Source organism: Cicer arietinum, chromosome 8 (genome assembly GCF_000331145.2).
Source record: "Cicer arietinum cultivar CDC Frontier isolate Library 1 chromosome 8, Cicar.CDCFrontier_v2.0, whole genome shotgun sequence".
Lineage (NCBI taxonomy): Eukaryota > Viridiplantae > Streptophyta > Magnoliopsida > Fabales > Fabaceae > Cicer > Cicer arietinum.
The window spans coordinates 17,108,459-17,116,028 of record NC_021167.2 but is presented as its reverse complement, the minus strand read 5'-3'; the positions used below and the strand labels follow the sequence as shown (position 1 = coordinate 17,116,028).

The window sequence follows — 7,570 nt, the reverse complement described above, 5'->3', positions numbered from 1 at the left end:
ATTTTCTTCAAAATCAGTTGCAGAACTAGGCCCTGGGTTTCCTCTTGGGTTTGCATGTCTTTCAAATGAATTTTCATAACCAACATTAACAAAGATCTCAGTTGGTATTTCAGAAATCCAGTTCCAATCCTCATCCTCATATAACTCACCCATATCATCATCGTCGTCATCTGAGTTAGCAACATAATCTTTATCTTCTTCACTCAGATAATCTTCACCATGGACTGCTTCAGATTCAGGTTGAACAGGTTCAAATTCTGGTTGATCTGGTTTAGTTTGAACTGGTTTAGATTCTGATTTATCTTGTTTAGTTTGAACAACTTTAGATTCAGGTTGAACATCATCAGATTCAGGTTGAACAACTTTAGATTCAGGTTGAACAGCTTCATATTCAGGTTGAACAGCTTCAAATTCAGGTTGAACAAGTACAAATTCAGATTCAGATTCTGCTTCAGTTTGAATTGGTTTTGATTCTGATTTATCTTGTTCAGGTTGAAGTGGTTCAGAATCTGGTTGATCTGGTTCAGTTTCTGGTTCAGAATCTGCTTCAGCTTGAACTTGTTCACCTTCACCTTGGAGTTTTTCAGCTTTATTTGGCTCTTGAATTGAACTTTCATCACTAATAATAGGATTATCTATACAGTGCTCCATAAAGACGTCAATTACGTTGAACCCTTTGACATCTTCAGCAAACTTTAATACATCCTCGTCATTGTTGAGAGGTCTAAGTCCACGTGTAAATGAGTACTTTAGATGCTGGTACCACAAACGTTTAATACTCATATATCCCAAACTTTTGACCATTTTAGTAATTTGCATGTGGGACATTAAGTCTACATCCCAAGACCAATTCATCTCATTCACTTGGGCACAAACGTACATCTTCACTGGGTGGTTTACAAAACTACCCCCATGGTTAATTCTTAACCTAACTCTATGGACTGAAGCTGGCCTACACAAAACAAACCATTGAATAAATCAGTCAAACTAAGCCTCAAGCAAACTACACATGCACCACAAAATAATACAATAGAGCATATGGACCACATTATTAAAAACGCATGGACCACATTATTAAAAAGGCATAAAGGCATAGAGTTCTGTTAACAGTGTAGAGAAAAAATTTTGGCCCTAAAATCAAAGTTCAATACAGAGTTTAATAATGTTAATAATAAAAACAAAGCGAAAACCCTAAAATCACATACTTAGCACAAAACTTTGTATCTTCTTTCGTATGTGAAGATGGAGAGAACTCGAAATGACCTCCACTTGCCATTTGAACACTAATGAAAACGAAAGATGAACAAACGACGAACACTGATGAAAACGAGTCACTGATGAAAACGAGTGAACAAAGGAAAAACACGATTTCACGATTTCACGATTTCTGTTTAGGGTTCATGATTTTAGGGTTCAAAATGATTTTAGGGTTCATGAGTGAATGCTTTTGATTTTGATTTGTTTAGGGTTCATGATTTTAGGTGTTTTTCTTTTAACTTAATTTTAATAATTAAATTGTATTTTTAAAAATATTGTCACAATTATAATAATGGTTTTTAAAAATATAAATTATATTTTTTAATCAGAAATAATATAATAATGAGTTTATTCCACATAAGCGTCTGCCACGTCACCCTTTTATTGACACGTCATTAAAAAATGACAACTCATCATGATTTGGACTCAAATTCTGTTTGGGGGACTAAAACTGGGGACAAACAAAATGGGGGGACTACTTTCGATTTTCACCTATAATAGGGGGACCAAAAGTGCAATTAAGCCTAATGGTTTTTAAAAATATAAATTATATTTTTTAATCAGAAATAATATAATAATGAGTTTATTCCACATAAGCGTCTGCCACGTCACCCTTTTATTGACACGTCATTAAAAAATGACAACTCATCATGATTTGGACTCAAATTCTGTTTGGGGGACTAAAACTGGGGACAAACAAAATGGGGGGACTACTTTCGATTTTCACCTATAATATGGGGACCAAAAGTGCATTTAAGCCTTTTTTTTTTTTCTAGTCACCATTTAGTATGTCCTTTTCACGTGACTAATTTCTCTCCCACTTCACCATTTCCCTATAGTATACAAATGATTTTTTTACTAAGGGATAGTAACGAATGATTTTTTTACAATAATATAAATGATTTATTCATAAACTTGTCTATGTTAACGAATGATTTATACTATAATATAAATGATTTATACTATAATATAAATGATTTATTCATAAACTTGTCTATGTAAAACTTCATCGAATCTTTATGACATGAATCAACTTTGTTATAGTGTTAATGTTATGTTGTTTTCTAGAAACAACACATTGTATAGCTTAAGTACAATATCAAATGCGCAAGGGCCACTTCGCCGCCGGAATATTGTAAAAAATAAGAAAGGGTTCTGACATTTTGTGAATGAGTCTGGATAAAGAAACTAGTTGAGGATTTATTTTGGGACTTGGCATATAAACTCAATTACAGGAAAATCTATAGAATTAGTACACACTATGATAAGGAGGAGTATGAATTTGATGAGCCTACAAGAAACTAAATGGGTGGATGAAAAGGAAAGATAATTATTGTTTATAAAGAGTGAAAGAAAGATATCGTAGATGTTAAAAGGATAGAAGATTAAATCATAACTCTAATTTTTTTTAATAATCACTACGCCAAAAATGACATTTAACAGCGCCCATTTTACAGCGCTTGCTAAACACAAGCGCTGTTGTAATTATATTTTAAAAATAACGGAACCTATTACAGCGCTTTTGATGCAAAGTGCTGTAAAACAAGCGCTGTAGTAGGTCATATAACGTTTGCGCATCACGTTATAAGGCTTCTACAGCGCTTGTCAAAAAAGCGCTGTAATAGGAAGCGCTTTCGCGTATCAGTTACAGCGCTTTTTTCACAAGCGCTGTAAACCACATGCACTTTCATTGAATTTAACTACCTATTACAGCGCTTTTTGCACAAGCGCTGTAAACCACATGCGCTTTCATTGAATTTAACTACCTATTACAGCGCTTTTTGCACAAGCGCTGTAAAACACATGCGCTTTCATTGAATTTAACTACCTATTACAGCGCTTTTTTCACAAGCGCTGTAAAACACATGCGCTTTCATTGAATTTAACTACCTATTACAGCGCTTTTTTCACAAGCGCTGTAAAACACATGCGCTTTCATTGAATTTAACTACCTATTACAGCGCGTTTTTCACAAGCGCTGTAAAACACATCCGCTTTCATTGAATTTAACTACCTATTACAGCGCGTTTTTCACAAGCGCTGTAAAACACATGCGCTTTCATTGAATTTAACTACCTATTACAGCGCGTTTTTCACAAGCGCTGTAAAACACATCCGCTTTCATTGAATTTAACTACTTATTACAGCGCTTTTTTCACAAGCGCTGTAAAACACATCCGCTTTCATTGAATTTAACTACTTATTACAGCGCTTTTTTCACAAGCGCTGTAAAACACATCCGCTTTCATTGAATTTAACTACTTATTACAGCGCTTTTTTCACAAGCGCTGTAAAACACATGCGCTTTCATTGAATTTAACTACCTATTACAGCGCGTTTTTCACAAGCGCTGTAAAATACATCTTTAAAATAATTATATACGTTGGAAACCCTCATATCCTCTACATCTTTCAAATAATTATATACGTTGCGAACCCTAATATCCTCTACGTACTGTGCGGCCATCTACGTTGTCTAAGGTATTTTTTACACATGATCTGTTCTGTTTTGAAATTTTTAGTTGATATTGGTTTCTTTTTGAAACTTGTTGATATGTTTTGAAAGCTTATTATTTTTGTTACTGCATTTATATAGGTGGTATAATATGGATAGGAAATGGATTTCAGCCAATCGATTGTCAAAAGAGTATGAAATTGGAGTGAAGGAGTTTGTTGAGTTTGCAGTGAAGAATGCAAAAGATCCAAATAGAGTAGTTTGTCCTTGTTTAAAATGTTGTTTTGGAAAACGTGTTAGAGAAGATGAATTAGAAGGACATCTAGTATGTAATGGAATTGATCAAAGCTACACATGTTGGATAAGACATGGTGAGAAAAAAAAAGGAAACATTAATTTTGAGAATAGTTCTACATATGCTTCAACTGATTTCGATACAGATACATATGAGCCGGACCGAGTTGATGAGATTGCAAAAGCAGTTGAAGAAGATCTTCGAGATTGTCCTAAAATGTTTGAAAGTTTGTTGAGTGATGCAGAGAAAGAATTATATAATGGTTGTACTAAATTCACAAGACTGTCAGCGATATTAAAGTTGTACAACTTAAAAGCGAGTAATGGATGGTCTGATAAAAGCTTTACAGAATTATTAACACTCATAAAAGATATGTTGCCAGATGATAATGAACTTCCCAGTCGAACCTACGAGGCTAAACGGATTTTGTGTTCTATTGGAATGAGTTACGAAAGGATTCATGCGTGTCCTAACGATTGCATTTTATTTCGAAACGAATATGAACTACTTAAGGCGTGTCCGAAATGCAATGTCTCTCGATATAAGAAGAAAGAATCTACTCCAGCAAAAGTCGTGTGGTATTTTCCTATAATACCAAGATTTAGGCGCATGTATCGCAGTGAAGAAGATTCAAAACACTTGACATGGCATGCAGATGAAAGAATTAGAGATGGAATGTTTCGACACCCTGCAGATTCCCCACAATGGGCAAAAATTGATCACGAGTATCCTGAATTCGGGATAGAGTCAAGAAATCTAAGACTTGCACTTTCTACTGATGGAATGAATCCACATGGTCTTCAAAGCATCTCACATAGCACGTGGCCTGTGATTTTGGTAATATATAACCTACCTCCATGGTTATGTATGAAGCGTAAGTTTATGATGTTGTCTCTGTTAATTTCTGGACCCAAACAACCGGGGAATGATATCGACGTATACTTGACTCCTCTAATCGAAAATTTAAAAAGTATGTGGGAGACAGGTGTGGAAGTTTATGATGGGTATAGGAAAAAGTGTTTCAATTTGAGGGCTATGTTGTTCGGCACAATTAATGATTTTCCAGCATATGGTAATTTATCAGGATATAGCATTAAAGGTCAGTGTGCATGTCCTATATGTGAAGAGAGTACAAATTGGATGCGGTTGAAACATTGTAAGAAGAATGTGTTTCTTGGACATCGTAGATTTTTACCTTATAGTCATCAGTATCGTGGGTGGAGAAATGCATTCAATGGAAAATCAGAGGAAGGTAAAGCTCCTTTAGCACCGACTGGATATCAAATACTTGAAAAAGTACAAGGTTTGACCAATAAATTTGGCAAACCTTTTGCGGGAGAGCTGGTGAAAACTGGGTGGAAGAAAAAGTCAATTTTCTTTGAATTGCCATATTGGAAGTCATTGTATGTAAGACATTTCCTCGATGTGATGCATATTGAGAAAAATGTATTTGAAAGTGTTATTGGTACGTTACTCAATGTTCCAGGAAAGTCTAAAGATGGCGTCAATGCAAGATTGGACTTGGTCGATATGGGAATAAGAAATGAACTGGCTCCAGTAAAGAAAGGAAATCGCACATATCTACCTCCAGCCGCTCATACTCTATCTAGAAAGGAAAAAATTGTTTTATGTAAATTTCTACACGAAGTTAAAGTTCCAGAAGGATACTCTTCGAACATTAAAAATTTGGTTTGTATGAAAGACCTCAAGTTAAAAGGTTTGAAGACCCATGATTGTCATATTATAATGGAGCATTTGCTACCAATAGGTATACGTTCCATTTTACCTGAAAAAGTTCGACTAGCCTTAACTAGATTATGTTTCTTCTTCAGGGAAATTTGTAGTAAAGTGATCGACCCTCAGAAATTACCGACATTGCAGAGGGAAATTGTTGTTACTTTGTGTGAGCTTGAAATGTATTTCCCACCATCGTTTTTTGATATAATGGTTCACCTTACTGTTCATCTGGTTAAGGAGACACAACTTTGTGGGCCAGCTTATATGAGATGGATGTATCCGATAGAACGATATATGAAAATATTAAAAGGGTACGTAAAAAGTAGAAGTCGACCAGAAGGTTGTATTGCTGAACGATACATTGTTGAAGAGGCTGCTGAATTTTGTACTGAATATCTGTCCAATGTTGAATCCATAGGGCTTCCCATGTCTCGTCATTCGGGAAGACTATCAGGAGAAGGGATAACTGGAAGGAGACTACTGACTATATCAAGGACAGAATGGGAGCAGGCACAATTGTATGTTCTGCACAATGATGATGAGGTTCAACCGTATGTTACAATACACATTGATCAGTTATCTCGTTTGAACATGAATAGGAATCAAAATTGGATAACTCGAGAGCACAATCGAAGTTTTGTAACATGGTTAAAAAATCACATAATGTCAAAATTTGATATAGACCCCGGATCAATTTCAAATAGATTGAGGTGGCTAGCAAATGGTCCGAGCTTACATGTCTTTTCTTACACTGGTTATGTTATTAACGGCTACACATTTTATACCAAAGAACAAGATGATCAGACCACTATGCAAAATAGTGGAGTCACTCTCGTAGCTGAAGCGATGCATGTCTCAAGTGCAAAAGACAAAAACCCAATATATGCAAATCTATCATATTTTGGGGTTATCGAGCGCATATGGGAGTTAGACTACACAATGTTTCGTGTTCCCATATTTGGTTGCAAGTGGGTCGATAATAATAATGGCGTTCGGATTGATGAGTCAGGATTCTTGCTTGTCGATTTTAATAGGGTGGGATACAAAGACGAGCCTTTTATTTTAGCGTCGCAAGCTCAACAAGTGTTTTATGTCACTGATCCTTCTAATGATAAATGGTCTGTTGTCCTATCGACCAATAAAATAAGTGATGATAACAATAATGATGAAGATGTTGGTAATGATCTTTTATTTGCAACATCACAACAACCACATGAAATTGATTCAACTGATGATGGTTTATATCTTAGAGATGATCATGATGAGGGAATTTGGATTAATCCATCGTTTCGTATTGTAAATGGACAAACAAATGTGAATGTCACCAGGAAAAGAAGAAGGGCATCTTAATGTATATATATGTTTAATTGTTTTATATAAGCTAATATGCCCACCCATAATTTCATATATGGGTGTGCATTTTACAGCGCTTTTTTGAGAAAGCGCTGTAATATGCACACCCATATATGAAATTATGGGTGGGCATATTACAGCGCTTTTGTGAGAAAGCGCTGTAATATGCCAACCCATATATGAGTTATGGGTGTGCATTTTAGAGCGCTTTTTTGAGAAAGCGCTGTAAAATGCACACCCATAACTCATATAATGGGGTGCATATTACAGCGCTTTTTTGAAGAAGCGCTGTAAAATGTGCATAACAAGCGCGCGTTGTATTTACATGTTTTATAGCGCTTTTTTAAAAGCGCTGTTGTATCATTTACAGCGCTCGTTTCCACAGCGCTTATTTTTTTGAAAAAGCGCTGTAAATGGTTTAAAAAAAGCGCTGTAAAATCCGTTTTTTCGCGTAGTGAATACTCCTAGTAGTTA

General features: G+C 35.4%; 1 non-coding gene across 1 annotated transcript; it reads left to right on the top strand.

The window, feature by feature from the left end:
• The first annotated feature begins 7,218 nt into the window (after positions 1 to 7,218).
• LOC113788127 (small nucleolar RNA SNORA69) lies at positions 7,219 to 7,346 on the top strand. The gene has a single exon (XR_003474635.1). It is a non-coding gene; the product is annotated as a small nucleolar RNA SNORA69 (small nucleolar RNA).
• The last annotated feature ends 224 nt before the right edge of the window (positions 7,347 to 7,570 follow it).